Below are 24546 nucleotides of genomic sequence, written 5' to 3' on the forward strand. Positions count from 1 at the left end.
TGTTTTATTAATATTCATTATCATGTTTATGTTATTCTTATAAGTAAAAGGATGGGAAAGTCTATATTTCTCATATCTTAACTATTAATATTACTTTCCTGAATTTTATAAGATAATTGTGAGGAAGATAGGAATGAAAAAGCTATTGGGAGACAGTTCTCCCTACACATTCTACTACCATTCTTTTTATTATATATATTTTTGTATGGGGTCTTGCTATGTAACTTAGGTTTGCCTTGCACTCACTATGTAGCTCAGGTTGGCCTCGAACTCGCTGGGATCCTCCTGCCTCAGCCTCCCAAGTGCTGGGATTACAGGAGTGCACCACCACCCCTGGCTCCTCCACCACTATAAAAGAAATTGTTCAAAGGAATGAGTATTGATTCTGCTTTTGTCCATTCCTGCCAGCCAGATTTCTTATTACTCAATTTTATTTCCTGTGCACTGAACTTGTCATTTCATGGTACTCAAAAGCTAAGAAAATGTTTAAACATGGAAGAAAAAATAAATGAGACATTGAATTACTTTTGAACAAGAAAAATATTTTAAAGGGGTTTATCAATATGAACAAGATTATAAAAGAGTATGTATTAAAATGTGAAAACTGAGTTTTGATGCATAAGACATTGATTGCCCATAATTTTTCAAGAATATATCATTTGTCTATACTATAATCCTAAGTACACTTTTAAAAAATACTTGTTCCATGGGGTTTTTGTTGACTGTTGAATGTCTTCTTCTTTTTTTTTTTTCCTCATGGAGTTTATCGGTACATTTTAGGCATACAGTACAGTTACATTCATCATTGGGATCCTGTACCTTTACACGACAGGTCTTCGTTCTCATTTTTTCCCCTTGTCCCTGCTCTCCTTGTCTACAACCACAAAGAAAGTGTGCCTGTCAGTGTATTTGATATTATACAAATACAACTCCATCGTTGTGCTTGATATATCTCAGTTGTCAGGTTTTAATGTTTCTAAAACAGTCTGGCTATATTTTGCATTTATTAAATGAAGATTTTAACTTTTCAAAAATCATACTTTCCCCCATGACCTCCCCATCTACTCACTCAAACCCACAAAGTCAAACTTTCCTGAACATCCACTTGATGCCACTAATTTATTCAGTCAACAGCAAGAAACTGTAATGTGATTTTACCATATATTTGTGGAGGTTTTGCATCCACCATGTTTTTTCAAAGTTTTTAATTTATTTTTTTTTCATTGAGTTTATTGGTACATTTTAGGTATACAGTACAGTTACATTCATATTGGGATCTTGTACTTTTATGTGACAGGTCTTGGTTTGCATTTTTCCCCTCATCCCTGCCCTCCCTTCACCCCCTTCTCCCCTCCCCATTTACAAACTCTTTGTTTCCATTTTCTCATATTTTTTCTTTTCCCTCATTACCTTTCCTCTACCCTTCCCACTTCCCCTACACCTTTAGCCATTTTCTTTCTATTTCACATTGTCAGTTATCTCATTAGGATCTTATGCACTATTATAGTTTTGCACAACAGAAAAACTATTTGGTATTTACACATGTGTGACTTATTTATTTCACTTAGGAGTATATCCTCAATATTTTCCTATGAATGACTCTAGTTTCTCATTCTCTATGGCTGAGTAGTATTCCATTTTATAGAAAACCACATCTTTATCCATTTTCCAACTGATGGGCAAATGGGCTGTTTCCAACTTTTAGCTATAACAAACTATGCTGCTATGAACATAGGTGTGCATACATCATTGTGATATGATTTTTTAAATTCTGTTGGAAAGATACCCAGCAGAGGAATAGCTGAGTCAAATGGAACCTCTACTCCCAGCTTTTTGAGGCATCTCCATACTGATTTCCATAGTGGTTGCACCAGTCTGCACTCCCACCAACAATGGAGAAGGGTTCCTTTCTCCCCACAACCCTAACAACATTTGCTACTGTTTGATTTCTTGATAGCAGCCATTCTTTGTGGGGTGAGGTGGAATCTCAGTGTTGTTTTCATTTGCATCTCTTGAATGACCAGTGATGAAGAACGTTTTTTCATATATTTACTTGCTGCTTTTATTTCTCAAAGTTTTTAATTTCTAAGACTTAGAATTATTCAATGACAGTGAAACTTTTTGCCTCTGTGAAGAGCCTGTTTATAAATAACTTTTGAAAATCAAATGTGACCATTTAAAGTTATGAGATTTCTTGTGCACTTACACCTCCATAGGTTTTTCTGCCTTTGGAATAGTAAAACTCTCCTTTCTCATTCTTACTTTTTTATTTTATGTTAACACTAATTTAAAATGTGGCTCCCTCAACTATATCAATGCAAAAGGATTTAAAACAGGGTGCAAATGAAAATTATGGAAAATTAAGCATAGTCTATATACTATGGGATATTTTCCTGTAGATAAGGTATTTTCTTCTGTCTTCTGCAATTTTATATTCAGAGAAACTTTTAATTATTTGAATAGCTCCATTTTTTATTTCTTTTATTCTTTTAAATTACTATTTTTACTATCTGTCTCCTGAACTTCCCTTTTCAAAGAGCATTTAAAATTCTAGTTACCTTGCTTATAAACAAGAATAAGGAACAAGGACATTTTAGATAATGGTTTTCATTGTGAGGGTATCCCTGCATCATTGCACATTGGATTTAATATGAAAATTATATTTGGAGTTGTTTGATTTGCAGAAGTAACAAGACTTAATGCTTCAGTTTCTGATGGTAATTAGTTTTCAACCCAGACAGTCTGGATAACTATATATTTACTACCCTGTAAAGAAGTATCATAACAAGCCCTTAAGCATTATTTGAAAATTAATAAACTAAAGTAGGAGGAAACCCTTTACTTTCCCATAGCAACATGGACTGAGTTATATTGTTTTATTGTAAAATTTTACTTTTCAATTATAGGTTTACTAAATTAAGAGGCTTGAAAAGCATAAAAAACAATTATTAGTTTCTTGACACTGCAGATGACTAATGCAATAAGTCCACTCCACTGTAAAGAAAAAAAAAAAAAAGACGCCTCTTTCCTTTTTTTTCTTAAAGAAAATTCTTTCCTTTAGTTGCCTGAGAATAAATCCTAATTCAAAAATAAATTTTGCTTGTATTGTATTAATTGAATGCATTATATAATTAAATGGGATTTTCAAAATTAGGTAAAAATAAATATGGCACAAAAATTTATTCTTGAACTCCTCAAGTTTACGTTTTCATTTCTGAAAATGAAACTTGTGAGTTTCAACCTAAAACTTGCAAATATACAAAATATTCAGTAATCTGAAAATGAGCTAAATAATTCTTACTAAAGAATATATTAAATTTAAGGCTAAATTGTGTATAAATTGGGTTAATTGCTTAGAAGAGAACGAAGATGACAAAAACTGCTTAACCTAATTCTCACCATCACAGAGAGAAGGCGGAAAGCCAGTGTTAATACTCCTTGGCAAAGAGCAGTGCTGTAATCTCTTTATCACTGGATCCATGCAGAATGCAAACTTTTCTTAGAGTTCTGATGGCTGACTTTACGTGGTGTGTGTGTGTGTGTGTGTGTGTGTGTGTGTGTGTGTGTGTGTGTGTGATGGAAGAAGGATCACTTTCTATAGACTCACAATGCAGAAAGAGTGAACTGCAGGGCCAGGGATTTAGTCCAGCGGTTCAGGAGCCTGCCTCAAAGAGTGAACTGCAGAAAAATTTACGTTTTTTTTCTCTCATTTCCACCTTCCATTCCAACTTTAAGCAAAAAAAAAAATCCTCTCACATTTTATGGTAATGAGCAAAGGCTTTGTCACATGAGAATATATATATATATATATATATATATATATGTTGCCAAAGAGAGCACAGTAGTGATTTAAATAAATATTCTGTCTTCCAAATTATACTTGTACTATTTAAAGTACTTTTGAAATGTTTAATTTATTAAATACTGAGGTTATTAATTTAGTGGTGATCAAACAGAGGCATAAGTTTAAAAAAAGTTGTGGAAAAGGGGAAAAGGAATAGAGAGTATTAATTGTTGAGTAATGTTGCCAAAGAGAGCACAGTAGTGATTTAAATAAATATTCTGTCTTCCAAATTATACTTGTACTATTTAAAGTACTTTTGAAATGTTTAATTTATTAAATACTGAGGTTATTAATTTAGTGGTGATCAAACAGAGGCATAAGTTTAAAAAAAGTTGTGGAAAAGGGGAAAAGGAATAGAGAGTATTAATTGTTGAGTAGAAAGTCACTAAGCTGTTAAATTTAGTACTTTTAACTTTGAAAGCACCGTTCTGGAGTTGCTATGACTTGCTAAGTGTCAACCAAAGAGTGAGATACCCAAGTATATATTCCTATTTTAATAGAAGAACCTGCTTAGGGAATGGAAAGAGATCAGTCAATCAATCAATCAATTTAAAACACATACTAAGAATCAAGTCAATTTTATCCTCCATGTAGGTTAAACTTACCACTCCAGAAAAATTAAGAACTGATTGGGTTTCTGTAAAATCCTACTTATTCTTTACTCCATCAATACAATAGTTGTTCCGTTAGTGCCTGGTAAGTGAATGAGTGTATGAATTAATAGATCCATGACAGTCAGAACTGAGACCAGAAGTTATAAAATTGCTGGCCAAAAGACTAATTTGATTTCTAAATGTTTTCCTGGTCTGTCAAAAATAGAATGAGAGAAACACTTTAAAATTCAGAGGATTTCACATAAAAACAGATTACTGGACATTTTTGAAAAATTCATGATTCCAACAGTGATAGTCCTTTGTTTCTTCTTTCAATAAATTCCTGGAGCTGGATAATTCTGCTTCCTTAAAATGAGAAGAATGTTACAACACAACCTGACTGCTTTGATGGTTTGTATTTTCTGCCAAGTTCCACTTAGACTGAATGTTTCTGATCCAGAATTGCACAGCTTTTTGATTCTTGTGTGGCACCTTCTCATGACTTAAAACAAGCGGATGAACTTCCAAAGCCATCCAGGCATTGTCACTCTTCAATGAAAAGATGAGCACCCTTAAGCTAGTCCTAGAAATTCTCAGCCTAGGCCCTCCTGTCAATTTAGGTCAGAAAATGTGTGCTGTGGAGGCTTCCTGAACATAGCAATGTCTCTGGCCCCTTCCCATGAGCATCTCTGTCACTCAGAGTGATATAAATGTTACCAGGCATTCTGAAATGTAACCTGGAGGGCAAAATGTTCCCCCACAGAGAAACACCGAGACATCTAACAAGAGCCATACAGATAGATAAACTCAAAAGTAAGGCAGGATTTACATTAGAAAGGTACTGGCGAATTAGAAGATGCATTGCCTACAACCATGCCAGGGCACCCAGGTTCTAGATATACTTGCTGGGAATTAATGACTGATTTAATTATATCATTCAAATTTAAGACAAGTGTGAAAATAAGACCACTGTTTCCTATCCATTGATGTGTGTGTGTGTGTGTGTGTGTGTGTGTTGCACTCTGCCATTGAGCTACATCCCCAGCCTTCTTTCTTTATTTTTTTTTAGATTTTAAGACAGTCTGAATAAGTGGTTCATGCTGGCCTTAAACTTGAGACCTTCCTGAGTAGCTGGGGCTATAGAAATGCAATATTGCCCCAGGCTTAGAACCATTGATTTTTAATGGGGCTTAATAAGGTCTAGGAAGCAAAGTGAAGAAAGTAATGTCATAGAATGTAGCATTCTGAGCTTGGTACTATGAGGATAGCACTGATATGATGGCAGTTACTCATTTCCTGCTCACATATTATTCCTGACAATTTATTTTTTGAGCTTGATTAAATTATGCATTATACAATATCATCATTACTTATGGAAGTGAAGTTTACCACTTCCAATATGGATTTTTTTAAACTAAGGGATTTCAATAAAACTTTTAAGAATGGAAATATATAGCTACAATTAAGTAATTCACGTGGGACATACCATAATGATAGAAAAGTAGTACAGTGATCTAACTTTTCAATCTTATGGGAGTCTTTCGTATTGGTAAATTTGATAAAATATTATTTATAATAATTATATATCATATATTAAATTTTATGCATATATTTCAATTCAAATATCTTAATGCAATCAGAATGACCCGCCAAACCCTAACAAGATTCTGTCACAGGCTATCTACCTCACGTAGTTCATTTAAATAAAAACTTAAGTAATACTCTGTAATGAAAAAATACAAAAGTTTAACACTTTGCGTCATTCAAATTCTATTTTCTCAGGTTCAAAAAAATATATCAAAAATCTCTTGGTAATTTTAATCTCTTTATTTTTCTTACACCTTTTCTGTACTGTTTCTGTCAGTGAAGGTGTATTCCCCATAGCCTAGTCTAATCCAATGTCATTTTAAATGACTCAAGTGATAACTTCAAGTACAGTACAATTCTTCCTTTGGGAAACCTTCCATTGACTATATTAAGTGAGTTACTTTTGGTATGTTAATTAGCTGCTTTACTCAACACAGACTACTTATGTACAATGGATCCTTCATGAATTGACATGTAAGAAAAAGACAAAAATAAAATTTAGGAATTTTTCACATTCTATCAAGTAAGTCACAGAGACTTTCTTAAAATCAATGCTCCCTTTTTTTTTCTAGTTATTTTTGTTTAAGCACTGAAAGTTAAGTGAGACTCTCACTACTTTGTTGTACAGGTTTTTCAAGTAAAAACGACTAAAATATTTTCCTTCTAAATATATGAATTAACAATGAAGTGGCTTTTCTTTTTGAAGAGCTACTAACACACTGATGAAGATAGAAAATACTGCTAAGGTTTTCTTTTTGTTGTTCAAGAGTTGGAAAACAAAGCATAGAAACCCTAGAAGAAAGAAAATGTTTGGGCAGAAACTATAAAAAGGTTGTTCTTGAAAGCAATTGTTACTTTTCCTAAAGAATATCAAAATACAGTCTTCAAGACTAGAGAAACTTCTCTTTGAGACCGGCAGGAAATAAGTTTAATATTTAAGGCTAAAATTAGCAGTAAGGAGCAACTTCGACACATTCTCAGACCTGCACAAAACGCAAGTTAACTCTTACCATAGTTTCCATACACGTAAGAGAAGATAAGGCACGGGGCTTTCATACCCCAGTGTAGGAATAATCTTTTCTCTTTTTTTTAGGAATAATCTTTTAAGATTTCTTTTAGAAAGTGTTTTCTTATCTCAACAGCAATGCCAAGACATAGTGAGTACAGCTATGACAATAAGTCCTGGAGCTGCCCCGATAGCCTCAAGACTTTTTTACCTATGAATATAAAATGACTCAGCAAATAAATACATGCTTATACAGTATATCATATTAAATGGTAAGCATTATGTTTATTGGTACAAGTTCCTTCTGATGTATGGTAATATGATTTTTGTTTTAAACAAGGAATAAAAAGGAAATTCAATGTATTGAACTCAGAAAAATTACTGTAGAATGAAACCAATTAAGGTATATCTTTAAATGACCTGGTTACTAAATCATTTTTCACTGCCATAAGGGAGCACTGAAACATCTAGAATTGTTTAGCCAACTATTGTATTAGGTTAGAAAATGCAAAGTGATGTGGTAAGAGCAGCACCGGCTTAAAGCAGACTGGATTTTAATGAGAAATTATGAAGAAAGCTAGATCTGGGAATGGAGACTTAACAGAAACCAATTCCTGAAGATCTGAAGAAATGAACCAGAAGACTTACTCTACAATAAGGAGCAGGGATACAAATGTAAACTGTAAGAGAAAGACTACAACAAAGAATAAATCACTGAGGAATATAATGTCCAGTGGGTATCAGCACATGATGCCTATTTGTAAGTTTATCTCAGTCACTAATTTCATATTAAACAGAAGACAACCTTGACCAAATAGTTTCACATCTCAGCTCCACTAACTTTAAATTTGATTTTGACCAAGATAGTTTTAAATTGCATTTACATAATAGTAAAATAGCATATTTTACAAATGCAGCTTCTGAAAGAAAGGCCATAGATTTGTCAGTTTATTCCACTATTAACCAAGCTTGAAAAGAAAACTGTGTATGAGCTAATGAACTCACAAATAAATGCACCGGACATTTTTATGCTGCCACCAGACCTTTTGTAAGGTTATATAAACTGATCTTAATTTTGCTATACTGACCCCTAAAGGCACTTCCTATTGTAAAATAGTCTGTTAAGGATTGGTCTATATTTTGGAAAGCAATATTATTAAGTTCATTATGGCTTTTTGCAGTTCAGGCATTAATTCAGATTGTGTAATCCTTTTAAGATTTTAATGGGTAAAAGCTATTTTAAGAATTTTTGCAAGCAAACTATATAGGTACACTTAGAAAGGTACTTCTCTTTCAGGCCTTTTAAAATATAAATAAGATATTTATGTTAAATTGATTCATGCTAAAAATGTAACACGCCAAGTCAGATAGCTTTAACAAGACATAATCTTGTGTAAAATAGTATTATTACCCAGTCTTGGCACCAGAGTCTGGATCTTAAAAAGCAAGTATAACCCATTCATTATAAGTATAAAACAGTATAATAAAATAATAATAATAATAATAATAATAATAAATATATAATAAATATTATTAAAGTTATGATCACTGGGGAAAGAAGTAAAACTAGATAAATCCCAAAAGTTTAGTCTCTGCATTCTATAACAGAATACCCCTGATTGTATATTTTTTGAGTACATTTTAAAATTTCACAATATATCCTGTCAATAAGTATAGTAGAAAACATTTTAAAAGCTAACCAATATTTTGATGTATAAACGTCATAATTTATTTAACCTATCTGGCATTGCTGAACATTTCTATAACTTCCTGTTTCCATTGCTTTTATAATCTATATTTCATGCAACATTCTTGCATCACTTCAAAGAAAGGCAACTTGGAGAGGGGAATGTTAGGACTATAGTTTCAAGTGTCAGGCCAACTGCAAGGCACAGTTTTCAGGAACTTCTTGAACTGTGCATATAATTTTTGATTTACTGATTTGAAACTGGAAATTGATATCTAATTTTAAAACTTTGCATTTTATTACTAAAGGGGTACTTTTTCCCATATGGCTATTATTTATGTTGTTTTACCAATTTTCAGTGTAAATCCCAGGCTTTTGTTTTATTGAGCCTATTTTTTTCTTAAGGATTTGTTTTACTTCTTTATAAATTAAAGAATATGTAAAGAATATATACTTACAAATTTGAGCCAAGGTTATGATTGTTGTCTCTTTTGTATTTTTTCTATATCCTTGTACCAAAGCAGCATCTGTCATATATCAGTTATTTACTGAAAAGCAAAAACTCTCTATTGAATGAATAAGTCAGAAAACAGAAAAGGTCTATAAACAGAATAACGGCAAAATTATTTTATAAGTGATTGTGTTACTTGATTACTCAAATTTTATGACATAAGCTACTATACTTTCATGTCCTCATACCCATTCAAGTCATAGTCATTGTTAGTCAGTACATGGCAAAGTTTAGTGCTATCGTGGTGTATTTGAGCTGGCTTATTGCTGCTAGTGGAATGTTCTCAGATGATAATCAGTGTAAGAAACAGGGCTAAGTTCGATGTACTAATACGTGGTTGCAACCCCAGATACCCAGAAACAATTATAACGTGGAGGTCAATATGGACAATTACTGACTTAGGGAGACCCTCTCTCAAAATAACAAAAATAAAAAAGAATGAGGAAGTAGCTCTGAGCTCCTTCCCTGAGTTTAATTAGCACCATCAACATACATACATACATACATACATACATACATACATTGGACTAAATGAATTCTTAGGTATAAACCAAGATAAAAGAAGTAAAAACTTAAGTAATTGTTTAAAACTCCTCAAAATTCAGAGGAGAACCTAAGCTAGGTTCTATTCAGAAAAGGTTTAAGTAATGAATTTCAAATTCAGCATCTCTAGTTTAAGTGACTAGAAACCTCAGAAGGAATAATGTCTAATTTATTCAAATGAAAGATTTAAAGGGAAACTTACAGTTAAAATAACACATACATGCTCTAAATATTTAATGGTATACTGTAGTAACAAGAGTCCAGCCTCGAAGTAGGAAAGAATTACATAGCTTTGTAATAGAATAAATTTATCATAGGAAATTGGTGACCCAAGGAAAGGAAAACCTGAGAAGTCAGCCAGTGAGACAATTCAGAGATGATCAACCACAGAAAGCTGAAGAATCCAGAGTTCAGGACCATCCAGTGGGAACTGAAAGCACAGAGCAAAACACAAGAGGAAAAGATCCAAGAGGAACTAACCATTGATTCTTAACTGTCAAGTGAGCACAGTTCAGAGGCTGTGTAGAAAGAGGTTTCCTTAAGGCATTAGCAGATAAAAGATTCGAGAAAAGAAATCCAAGATGGGTATAAATATTCACAAGTGGGAACACGCAAGTCAAATATAGGGACTAGGGCTGGAGATATTGCCTGCCTGGTAAGTGCAAGGTCCTGAGTTCAATTCCTGGTACCAAAAAAGTAAAGAAAAAATAAATAAAAACATAGGGACTCTCTAGTAGATTAGCTTCATCTGAGTAGAAGTACCATGTAATGGAGAATAAAAGGAAAGTTTAATGAGAAGCACCAAAAGAGAGTGACAAAGATAATGCACTTGCTGTCTTTTTGCCCATTTGTTCTCATATTTACATAATTTCTACTGTTATTAACTATTAATTGAGAAATAAAAGCAAAAAGTTGTTCAGTTGATGAATTCACTGGGGCAAAATACTCAGCACAATTTAAAGAAGAAAGGGTTTATTTTGGCTCATAGTTTCCAATAGGTCCACTCCGTGGTTGGCTAGCTCCATGGCAGAAATGACGTGGTGGAAAGGAATAACTTTGGAGAGCTGTTTAACCATAACAGCCAGGAAGTAGAGGAAGAGGAGGAGCCATGGTAAAAATGCACTTTTCCGGATTATGTTTCTACTAACCTGTCTCAGACCTCACCTCTGCAGTGCATGGTTAGGTATAAACTCATCAGTGCAGTAATCTATTGATGAACATAGCAACCCTATGACCCAATCACCTTCTACAATCTCTTCCCTGAACAGAAGAAGGGCGTTTCAGATCCATTCAGCTTCTGTCCCCTAAAGAGATCATGCCCATATCATTATACAAAATGCATTAAGCCCATCTCTAAGGTTTGCCAAAGCCCTACAGTTTCAGCATTGCTGAAAAGTCCAAGTGCAAAGTTTCCTTTGAAACTCAAGGCAAACTTAGATGCATGTCTCTGTAAAAATGAAAAAGAAAGTTAAAGAGCCTGGCATGGTGGCACACTCTTATAATCCCAGCACTCAGGAGGCTGAGGCAGGAGGATTGCTGTGAGTTCAAGACCAGCCTGGGCTACACAGTGAGTTCCAGGTCAGTCTCAACTACATAGTGAGACCCTGTCTCAACCCCCACCCCCCAAAAAAGAAAGTTAAATACTTCTGACATACAATGGCCAATGTAAATATTCCCATTCCAAAAAGAGGAAATAAAGGGATAAAATGGAATCAGACCAAAGCAAGACTGGAACCCAACAAGGTAAAAATTATATCTTGTAGCACCACGTCCAGTCCTGAGCAGGTTGTGGTGAGATGTGAGCTCCAAAAGGCTTGGGCGGACCTCTTCCTGCAGCCTTCCTGGCTATAGCACAAATTCTCTTGATTGTGTTGGCTTTTCTCTCTGTCTATAGCTTTCCTCAGTTAACATCCTGAATCCCTGGCACCTCCAACTTCACCTAGAAATCTCCTCCACAGCTTTACTCCCACAGCTTTATATATCAGCCTTTCAGGGTCTCCTGGCAGAGTTCCTGACCATCACCCTGTTTTGCCTGGTCTCCCAGACCTTCTGAAATCAGGGTGGAAACCTCTATGTGCCCATAACTTTTGCATCTGGCCAAAGTTATCCAAAGAATGCCAAGGTCTGCAGCAAGTTCGAGCTATAGCCAGGTCCCCTTGCATCATGGCTGTAGTGGTCTCTGAGAGTCTGGATGACTGAATTCTGGGAAATACTTCCTTAGGCCTATGTGACCCTGACTGGGGCATTCTGGGCCTCTCTTCTCAAAGTAAAGTTTTTCAAAGGAGTTTGTTCTTCTGTGCTCTGGAGCCTTCAGTGCATGGAGTCTGGCCAATTTCTGAGATGCCTTCAAGTATTATTTCCTCTTATCTTGATGTAAAGAACTTGGTTTCCTTTAATGCTAATATTTTTAATGACCATACCCTCCTTTGCCCCAACTTTACAGGCTCTTCCTTTCTGGACAAACTTCACATTCATTTGATTTTTCTTTTTGCTTTTGATTCTCACTGTATATCTCATTGAGAACAGCCCACACTACTCATGTCAGAATCTGAATGTTGTATTGCCTTGAAATTTCTTCAGCGAGATTGATTAGTCTGCTGTCTTTAACCTTAGTGTCTTGTGAAATCTCAGAACGTGAGCCAAAATGTAGGCAGTTTCTGCCAGAACATAGCACATGTGATTTCTAGTCCAAATGCCAATGGAGCTCTTATACCTAATTGAAACCTCATGAGCCTGGGCTTTATTTCTTGCATTTCTCTCAGCATCCTGGTCTTCTGATTTGTAGCCAGGATCATACATCAGATACTGTTCACAACATTCTAGGACTTTTCTAGCTCACATCTTTAAACCTCTTCAAACTCTGCCTGCAGAGCATTTCCAAAGGATACTGAACCACATGATCAAAAGTCAGCAAGGGCCTCACTTGTCTGGTATTAGACACTATCCCATCACTGGATCAAACATACTCAAAATTCACAATTTAAAGGAGAAGAATTTATTTTTGCCTCACGGTTTCCAGTTAATTCAACCCATGGTTGGCTGGCTCCAAGACAGAAATGACACACTCAAAGGGGATGAGAGAGTAAACCTCTTTGTCCCATGTAGTCAGGAATCAGAGAGAGGGCGGAGTGGACACAAATAATATATTTTCCAAGTCACACCCCCAGTGACCTATCTATTCCAACAAACCCCACCTCTGAATAGCACATTCAGCTATGACCTCACGCATAGACTAATCCATGGATCAGTACAGAGCTCCTGTGATCCAGTCATGTTCTCTACGCTTCATCTCTGAACATGAGACTTTGGGGGATATTTTAGATTTTAATCTATGACATAAAGAAAAAAATTGATATGTTTTAGATTTATGTCTCACCTAATAAACTATACTATCCTTATCTAATAAATAAAAAATTTCAATTGCAGAATATCTTAATCTTCAAGGTAGAAATCATTATAGACAACTTTTGCCTTAAATGTAACACGCTAGAGGTACCATGTTGATGAGTGGGGTCACTGGAAGTGTTTCAGCTAAGCAAGAGTTTGGTAGCACTGTGTCTGTACATTAGCTAAATGTTACCTACCTGTATCTTCATCTTTCCTGAGTGTTAAAAGCAGTGAAAACATAATCTGAATATTAAAAACATTTTTCTCTTCTAATATGTGGAATTGCAAATATTTTCCTGGCTGGGCCTGACATTATCTGTTTTTAAAGTTCAATTCGGTGATCTGTAAATGATGGTCATGTCTTTCTGATCATAGCAAAGAGCACTGGATGAACTGGGCTTGCCCGAATTCCTGGCTTTTATTCCAGTTTTTCACGAGGACACTGACTGGAATACATTAAAAGGGAGTAGAAGGCGCTTTTCTCCAGATTGTGTGTCCCATTACTTCATCACTCTAAATTTATCTCTAGTACTTAGGCACTCATTGAAGCTCTTTAAATATGCTATGCCCTGTGGTTGTGCTTTCTTATTTCACTTGCTCTAACTTTGTCCTGCTGAATAGCCTTCTATGAATCATTCTTGATTCAAATCACATATGATTTTGTTCCCTGAACATATAATTTCAGTTCAGTTTTCTGTGCCACGCCAGTAACCTCTGTTAGTCTTTGTCACCCCTTTTATAAGTAACCTCCTTTAGTATTATAATGGTTTTATTGTCTATCACAACCCATCTTTAGAGTTCTCCACAGGCTCAGACTATAATACGCTGACTTTGCATCTCAGAGTTGAAGGCTATGTGTTAAATTCTCAGTAAATATTTGTTAGAATGAACTGAGAATGGACCTCAATTTTAAATCTATCGGTAATAATGTAAGGATTAGCTTATTATTATTGTAGGGATTAGCTTATTATTATTATTATTATCAGTACTAATGTAGGCATTTAGCTTAAAGCAGTCTAAAGACTCTGCTCTTAAGTTCAGCTCTAGATTTTGTGGATGTTGGATCTCTAATTATAAGTGATCATTATTAAATTCTTATCATAATCAAGTTTTGTTTCAAGTGCTTTTCATCTATGAATTCATATAATGTAACGGTTGTATATGATAGAGAGAATATTACTATTTTTGTCTATGTTACAGAAATGGTACCTTAAGAGGTTGAATAAGTTCCTCAAGGACATAGAAGCTCACAAGTCTATGATTCATAAAGTTGTCTGGCTCTAGAACTAGAGTTCTTGGTGACCAGGCTATAGGACCTCCCGGTATATTCCACACATGCTTCTTTCAGTAACACTAGTAATAGCAACTAGCCCACTTGACATGTATTTATTGCATGATATCTATACTTTAGGATCTATCAGTCCCTATACCAGGTTCTGATACATTAACCTACAATAAGATAAAATCTTACTTCTCAGGGAAACTATAGGTAGTAAGTAAAAAGAGAGAGCAAAGTATGATATATGCTATTCAATAAATGCTTGGTGAATGAATTAGTCACTGCCATGGTAGTAGCTATATAGAAGGAGTTATGGGAGCAAAGGAAGTTATCTCAGTAAGACGTGAGGTAGCAGCTCATCAGAAAAGTCTTTCTGGACATTCGTTTCATGAACATAAGAGAAGGCTTTTTGTAGGAAGCTTCTTAATAATGAATGAGAAGGTCTAGAAGTATAGACAAACTCGTACACTACAGGAAAATGCATCATGTGAAGAAGTGAAATGAGCGGCTCAGAGTTCTGAGATGAGGCTAGAAACAAGTCTGGGCCCTCAGGGTGAAGGGCTTTGGATGTTAAACTGTGAACTGTGAACGGTAGCATGACAGTCTTGGGAACCACTTAAGGTTTGAAAGTCAGATGGTGACATGATCAAGATGGCATTTTAGAAAGGTCACTCTGACAACAGTGAGGAAGGTAGATTAAAAGGTCTATGCAGCATAGAACAAGAGGTTATTGCACATAGTAGAGGAAAAACAGGAAGAGGAGAGGGTGAGTTTGAAAGTATCAGTCAGGACTACTCAGTCAAACTCTCTGTGCTCACAGAATGTATCATGCATTTCCGTAACCCTGAATCTTTAACATTGCATAATTTCTTTTCTATGCATCCTTGTTCTATTATAGTATGAAACTTGTGCTTAATAATGAAGTTTTGAATAATAAATCACTTGATAAGTGAGTAGAGGTAGGAAATAGAAAGAAAAGAAGTACAAAATCACTCAACATTTGGGGCAAGCACAACAGGGTGCCGTACTTTTAGACTGACAGGAGTAGGAAGTTCCAGAAAAAGAATGGAGAGTTGGGCAAAGGCAGTGGCATGAGGTTCAGTCACATGGAGATATCTACAAGTAAGATTAATACAGAAGAGTGGTGCAAACTAACTCTGTACTGTGCATTCAGAGTCATTAATGTGGGTGGGATAGTTGAGCTTTGCTTGGATAAGTTCCTCTAGGGAGAGCTTTTACATTGACTATACATATATTAATATAAGTCAAATACAGTGAAAAATTGAGAACATGAGAAGAAAATAGAAAAAAAAATCAGAGATAAAGGAAGAATTCTAAGGATGCCCAGAGGAAAGAGGATTTCAGGAAGGAATGAGTGGTCAGCACTGGCGACTGGCATGGAGAGATGAAGTACGAGGGCTGTAGCACATACTTTCATTGTGTCCAGTCACACTGAGGGCTATGAAGAAACGAGTGGAAGTAGATGCAGCGAAGTGGTGGAACCAGACGCCAGGTTAAAGCAGAACAAAAAATAAACGGGACCTGAGGAAGTGGAAAGTCACTTTGTTAAGAAGCTTCATTCTTTTACTCAGAAAGGAAGCAACAGGGGTAGTTGTAGGAGGTTGTGTACTCCAGAGTGGCGTTGTTTCAGGATAGCAATGGCTGGCTTCTCCAGCGGCTGAATTGTTGTAGGATCAGTGATAAAACAAGAAAATGAAAAATAGTGAAAAAGTAACACTGAGTAAGTCCCTCAAAAGACAAGCCATGTAGTCTAAATTACTCAGGGCAGGAGGTAAACGTCAGACTAAGGGGGAGAGAGTGCGAAGCAGGAGAGAAAACCCTAAGAGATTTGAATCAGATAGTGATAACACAGTGAGATATTCATGGCTAAATTCAGGCGAATTTGGGTTAGGTGATATAAAAGGGTTCTATATTAATCACACACAATGTTTTTGGAGTGTGTCAGATCAAAGATAGGCATGAAAAATACCTAGAACGAGACTATAAATTCATTCTTGGAATGTAACAGAGGAGAGAGGTGATGGAACTAAGAGTACAAAAAGCTGAAGGACTACCAGAAGAACTACTAAGGAATGTATTTATTAAAATCACTCTGGTCAAATAAGTAGCAACATTCTCAAAAACTGTGGAGATCCCAACAAGGAGCAACAAAGATGGATTAAGCCAGATGATAGTAGCCTCGAAAAAGTCCTCTGAGGAGAAGTAGAGGAACTGTTTGTAATTGGCCCTGGAGAAAAAGAAGGTAAAACCAAGGTTAACACTGTGGTATAAACAAGTGGACAATTGGCCACTGACATTGGAGACTGAAGCAGGAAAGGTATTTTCTTCAGGGGATGTCATATTTTTAATAAGACAAAGGAGGTAATTAGGTACCTAGTGAAGAGGATTATGCAGTAAGGTCGTTTGTTAATAAAGAGTCAGGGCTTCAGAGGAACAGAGTAGAAAGTATTGGTAGTAGAAGGGTCAACTATGCTGAAACTTGCCAAAAATGCCAACACTGTGGGAAGGAGATCATTCAGCACACCTAACACAAGCGACAGGACTCTCATTTGGGACTGAGGTGGAATTTGACAATGGATGGAGGACCTGGTGATATTATCAAACAGAAGTCTCATGTAAGCATATTCCAACGAAAGACTCTGAATGTAACCAACACCAGATATAACACACTTTTTATGTTCTGTAAATAATCTGATATTTGGGGCTGGGGATGTAGCTCGGTGGGACAGCACCTTCCTGGCAAGCGTGTGGACCTGAGTTCGATTTTGAGTACAAAAAACAAAACAAAAAAAACCTTGATTATTTTTTCCCAAGACAGTCTATCTATCTTTGCACAACTATGATTGCTAGAAAGAACTTTCACATTGATTTAATATGATTCCCTTTTACATTTTATTCACCCATCCAGTTTTGTATGTTGGGGTCATATATAGCACACACACACACACACACACACACACACACACATTCTCCCTCCTTGAAGATACATGTATGCACATTTAGAATCTTTTTTTCCTTCACAATGGACATGACCAACAATCCACTATCGTTGTCATTTTATCATCCTATTCATTCTTCACATAGTTCACCTTTAGTTTATAAGTACATTCCTAACATAGATGGAAATAAATCTAGTAACCAAAATCATCAATAAAATGACATTATAAGGGAATAAGCCAATGTTTACTGAATACCTACTAGGTGTCTGGTCCACTGTTCATCATGTCCATGAACAAACCGACCTGAGCCTCAGTGGTTAATGTACAGTCTGCATGTTTGAGATCATGTATTGGGCCTCACAATATATCACTTATTAGCTAAGTGGTTTTGTGAAAATTGATTTACCTTCCAGAAACTCATTGTTGTCCTCTGGAAAAGGGGAGATAATAGTGTTATTTATATAGCAGGATTACTGTGAAGATATATTTCCTGTCATGCATTCCACGGTATATGGTAAATACAATAAATGATATATTTATTATCATTTCTACTTTTCAAGATGGGAAATGTGGCTGCAAGTTAAGATCAGACAATCAAAACTCAAGTCCAGGTTATTAAACTCTAATGCACATTATATCATATTGTTCTACATTCTAACTTTAATGCTTGCCTTTCTACTATTTCAACTATGATAGTTGTCTGTTGATTAATATGGAGTGTACTGTCCATCACAAATTCTGTTATTTTTTTCATGCATTTCTGCTGTGAAGCATGACTGCATCCTGCATTTATGGGTTTTTTTTAAAAACTTTTTTTTTTTTTTTGGGTACCAGGAATTGAACTCGGGTCCCTATGCTTGTGAGGCAAGTAAAACACTATTTTTTAAATTAATGGAAACTATTGTGTTATACAAGTTTAAGAATATAAACAACAACTATGGAAATTTAAAGCGAAGATACAAAATCTTAATAAAAGAAAATCAGTAATATATAATTGTCTAGAGAATAAAGAAACAAAATGAAAATGGCTAATAATTATTTATCTAAAATATTATTATCATTAAAAGAAATTAAGACATTTAGGAACAAATACTTGCATGGCTATAAACTTTGTTTCTTTTGGGAGGCTGGTGAAAGGATAACTGTTCTGATACTTATGTTTAGTATCTCAAAATCTTCCTTTTTTTCCTGTATAAGTTCTTAGATGAACGAAGACCAGAAATGAAGGCTACAGTTTTTTTAGGAACTAAAAATGAATACATTTAATTTCATGCAAAAAGTTCAAAGAATTTGTTAATTTATTTAAAAATAATCAGAATTATAACAACATGGACCTAAGCCCATGAGTATACAAAGATCTGGTATTAGTAATGAAAACAGTGCCTTTATATGCTGCACTGAATTATCAGCTTTCCTCGGGGGTTAATTTAAGACTAATAATAAAATAAAATCTCACCAAAAAGGGAATCTTATTTCACGAATCTCAGTTAGAACTTGTGAGAATAATCATCTCTATTCTGTGAGGAATGGTAATCCAGTAACATAAAAAGTAGGTATGGGTTTTTTCTTCACTGACCACTGTTAATCCATTACTTAATTCCTTTCAAATGCAACTTGTTCAAAACACTTAAGGCTATCATATTTTATCACTGTTCATCAGAGTTCATCAATCACTGTAAAAAACTGTCAATCACAGTCAAATGAGGGCATTTTCAGTACTAATGGATAACAACTTTTTGACCTTATGTTTTTTATAACCTTAAAATCACAAGCAAATGAATAGAATGTAGATTCCATACTCTGTGACTGGTAACTTAAGTAACCTCAAAGATATTCCAAGCGAATTTTGGATACAGAGTACTAGATTGGTTTAATGGTTCACATTTTAAGAAATCAGAAGCATATATAGTAGAAAAATTATAGAAACAAAAAACATGAGACTGTTACTTTCTTCTCTACCATTACAAGTGAGCAAGGGAATTATCTTTATAGTATCAGAGAGCTCTGTAGTTTATTTCTAAAATGAATAAATAATATCTTACCTTCCTAGTGAGAGGACTGGGAAAATGATCTCATTTCTTTCCCTCCCACTCTGTAATTAATTACTATAAATCTTTTATGTAGTTGAAATGCATAAAAACACACTGACAATAAAAACAAAATAAGACAGAAGACTATCAGAGTATTTCTTTAGGCATATTTCACTATGACAATGACCTCTGCCTTCTATATTTTACCTTAGCATGCTTTCATTTCTAAATGTCTTAGTTACTTTTCTCATTGATGAGAAAAAATACCTGAGGCCCGAGTTAAAGGAAGAAAGGTTTATTTAACTTACAGTTTGCAGAGGTTTCAGTCTATAAGTGGCTGGCTGCAGGCAGAGGGGTGTTGCAGAGGAGAAACAGTTCATGGTGGGAAAAAGTTAGCAAAGCACACAAGGGGAACATAGCAGCTTTTTCCAGTCCTTTTATATTCTGTCTAGGCTTGCAGGATTAGCATGGTGGTGTCAAACCAATCAGCAGGACGATTTAGTAACCATTCACCCTTAATCTTAGCACCCCCTAATCCTAGCATTGCACCATAAGTCAATCACACTTTAGATTCAGCCACCTCTGAAAAAGCCCCACTTATGGCCATATGAAGCTTTGGGGGGTCATCTAAACACAAGCCACAGCACAAACCCAAGTCCATTTTTAAAGGAGCACTAAATGGTAAGAATCAGAACTGTCCTTAGAATTTCCGGTAGAGGTTAACCATGGAAGTGTGAGTTCTGTGGTATCATCTGCATCTGTGATTTTCCAAAATATAGTTGCATACTGTTTAAAGACCTTAGATTGCCAAATTATGGGAAAATACCAGAAAACCTACTTCTATTTTTCCCTGTCTGCCATCACACAATTCTGGGTTGTGACTTAATGCTATATCTCACAGACACTATGTACACTTTTCTGCAGTCCATTTCCCTAAAAGTTGAGATTCACCTGTTAAATTTTTTAACACACAGATTAAACCCTACTTATTTTTATGCTCCTTAAATTTTAGACTAATACTTAATTTCAACAAAATTCTATGTTTTTTCCACTTTTAAGTATCCTCTTTTCTACATTTTTATGATTTTTATTGTTGCATTCTTTAGGGTTAAGTTTTCCCAATTCCCTTTTCAAATCCTGAGTTAAGAAAATGGTCATTCTTTATGCATTCAGAAAAATTCAAGGGCAGTCTAAACATATTCCTTGAGGAGTTTGTAAATGACTTAGGCTTCTGCCAACATTGAATTTCATTCAATAAGAAAAGTTAAAATATTTATTATTTAAGTGGCTGCTATGAGTCAGATATTTAAACAGTTACAGCTTTCAAGGTTCCCATTATCCAGTTTCATCTTTCTTTCTTTAATGTTCGGGTCAGTGTTCCACTAATTATTTGTTGCCTCTTTCTTTCTTTTCACAAAAACAAGAAAGGAGTTAGTGCCTTCAGGGTTGATCTGACTCTGATAAAACTAGTGGAAATGCATGGGCAAAGTGTTTAGAAACCGTACAAAATAGAGATCACCATTCCCTCTCTGCTCAAGCCCTTTCAATCATTCCAAAGTACAGGTTACTCTATGCAGCACTGGACAAATGCCCCACAGCCCTAGTGAGAGTTTGACTCCTGTCCTTAGACAGAAGTCAAGGAAATAACAAGTAGGGTAGCATATGAGATTATTTGATGACAATAATTTAGTTTTACAGACGAGAGGTAAGAATTTTAAAATTACTTTCTTTTTTTTTTTTTTTTTGGTACCGGGGATCGAACTCGGGTCCTTGGGCTTACAAGGCAGGCCACCGAACCACTGAGCTAAATCCCCAGCCCTAGAATTACTTTCAGAGTTAAAATGCAGGAGTATATGTGGGTTAAAATTATAATTAATTTTGAAATTTGGAGAATATAAAAAAATGTCAAAATAACAAACAATATTTATTTTTTCCTAACTATTCCTAATGATGCCTATGATATACCAAGCTCAAGTAACATTATTTTCTTGCTTTCTAGAAAATTGTTATGTTAATCATATAGCACACAAAGCAAATTTGGGGATACTATTTTTCATTGTTTTAAATAATCCTACTGTAGATATAGTTTTATTTGTAGCATCTTGAAAATAACAGACCAGCCAAAATTAAATAAGATTCAAATTTATTTTATATATGTTATTTGTGACAAAACAGGTAGTTTGTATGCCAAATTATGCTATGATAAGTACTTTTTTGTGATAAGTACTTTAAAAATGATGCAATCAGACACTGATTCTCTGGTGACCTCATATATGGCTTTCACTCCTGTGACTCCTGACAGTGTAAAATTAATGATAGCAAGGAAAAATATGATAATATATTTGGCATTTTGTTTTTTTAAATTTTATTCTTAGCCTCATTAACACCTTTTATATTTTAAAAATACAATATATATATATATATATATATAATTATATAGCTTTATGGTGTTTACCAGAGTACTTTATAATTTTTAATAATTTGATCTCTTATATATCCCATATGAGGTGAAGTGAGTCCACATAAAGTGATTTTGCCCAGAAAGATTAATTTCCATATGATATTTTATGTAATAGACATAAAATGTATCAAGTAAATCAGTTAGTATTCACATCAGATTCCAGAAACCACACCAATTATTTCAGGAGAAAAAAATTCACATTAAATGTGTTGAACATGTAATGAATAACTGAAAAGGCAAAAAGAGTCCAGTGAATTATTTCAGAAGCACAACCTCAAAAAAATAGCTTTCACTCCAAAGTGATGGGAATAAAGAAAAGAGGCAGTGTGAGTGCCAGGTGAGTCTTGGAGAAGAAGGCTCACAGCAAGTCTGCTCTAGGAGGAGGGTGTGTCACTTCGATGGCGTGGTTGTCTAGGAGGAGAAACTAGGAAACAGTCTGGAGATAGAACCTTCTCCTGAAGAAAGGATATTAACTCCCTGATATTTCTATCCTATCAACTCCCTGATATTTCTATCCTGAGGATCTTGATAAATTCCCTTTGATAGAGTTAGAACTGCAAGCTGGAATTAATTATTGCTACAGGAACAAAGTCTTATTGTTAAGATAAAGAAGTGTTGCTAAGTATCACTGAGAAGACTTAAAAATACACAGACAGCAAACAAGAGATAATGATTGCTCTCTCTCTCCTTTCTCCTCCAGCTTTCCTCTAGTACCTGGGTTTGATTGTCTAACAGAAAGCCCATTAACAAAGCAAACATATGGTTTGCAGAGTCTCATTGCAAGAAACAAGTATAGAAAGTGGGTGGGTGGGGAGCTTGAAAGGGAACAGTTTAAAAACCAGCATATCAGGAATCGAATATCTACTGGCATATGATGAAAATGTCTGACAAAACCAGATGGGATAAAATCTGTGTTTGTTGCTGTTTTTTCTTTTTTGTCAATTCGCTCTCTTCTATATGAATACAAACCAGATTCAGACATGTAGGAACTGCAATGATGAGAGAGGCCCAGGCTCAAGGAGAACCATGAGAAGTACAGCTAGGAAGAAAAAGCAATATTATCTTAGTTGAGATATAAGTTAAAGGTCAGGAAATAGTGACAGGTTGTAACGTTGTATTTTTTTTAAATAGAGAGAAATCCTTAGGTTCCTGCATTTTCTTTCAGAACTTCTGCTACTTTTCATTAAGAGGTAAATTCTATTTCGGCCACCACTGGAACTGAGTTGTGCTCATCAGCTGTCAATGATGAAGTCCTGTGAAGTAAGTGACACAGAATACCTACAAAGATGAGACTGTAACGTAGATGCATCTTTTCCTCATGGATCTTGTCTCTGTTCTTTAGACACCTGGTTTTGTCTTTGAAGGCATCCTTTATTTTTCATAAATGTAGTAGGAATTTGCAACTGAGTCATTCCTTCAACCTATATCCTGCCCTTCGTAGGATGGGGATCTGAAGATATCTTTTCATTTTTTGTCTTTGTTATTTCAAGCTATTGGCATTTCCACGTCAGTGATGTTCTCTTTAAAACTTTCTGACTTTCCTTTGATTGTTCCTGGAGATTTTATCTATTAGATAAAAGATGTACTCACAAATCTCACTAAAGTAAGACCTTCTCTACGTCTTGGTTTCCCATAAGGACGGATGTTCATGGACATTGTCCTTGAGATTCTTAAATACTCTCTTGTTACATAAGGGAGGAAGATACGTCAGGCACAGTTTTAAGAGCCTTAGAAGGTCTTTTAAATAAAAAGTTCCATTGACATTTTATTATACAGTTTTCTAAGATTCTAGCAAATAAATTTATAGTCCTATCCTGGATTTAATTTTTATTCTGAAGCTTTACATTTGCAAACCACCTGATTGAATATGAGAACAAATTTTTCTCATTTCTCTTCTTTCGTTTTACTACAGAGAGAAAGAAGCTAGGAAAATTCCTTAGCTAGATCAACAGATTTAGCAGATATATTTTCTGCTTTCCATATGACCCCAGGTCAATAGTCTTGCTAAACTTTCTGTCACTATGTAACAAGAATTTCCTTACCTCCACTTTCAATAACATTTTTGTCATTTGAACAAATTTTTCTCATTTCTCTTCTTTCGTTTTACTACAGAGAGAAAGAAGCTAGGAAAATTCCTTAGCTAGATCAACAGATTTAGCAGATATATTTTCTGCTTTCCATATGACCCCAGGTCAATAGTCTTGCTAAACTTTCTGTCACTATGTAACAAGAATTTCCTTACCTCCACTTTCAATAACATTTTTGTCATTTTTGTTTAAACCCTCACTGACAGCCTTCTCAGTAGCAGACTAACTTTTGTTAACAAAAACCTTCCAGGCTTTCATTAACACTTTCCTCAGAGTTCTTCCACTTTCACTACTCCCTGGTCCCAAAGAGAATTTTAGATTTCATTGTGGCAGCATAAAACTCCTGGTACCAAAGTCTTTCCCAATTACTATGATTGCATAACAAATGAATCCAAATCGTAGGTTTAAGAGGGTGTTTTATGCATTATATATCTACCTAGTTTAAAATATAGTATACATAAAACTTAGCTTTAAAGTACATATAGCATATATGCTTATATAGTATATGTGATATATAATATATGACTATAGTATATTACATATACTACATAAACTATATCATATATAATAA

This window comes from Fukomys damarensis, unplaced genomic scaffold, assembly GCF_012274545.1.
Source record: "Fukomys damarensis isolate Sample0158 unplaced genomic scaffold, DMR_v1.0_HiC HiC_scaffold_6, whole genome shotgun sequence".
Classification (NCBI taxonomy): Eukaryota; Metazoa; Chordata; class Mammalia; order Rodentia; family Bathyergidae; genus Fukomys; species Fukomys damarensis.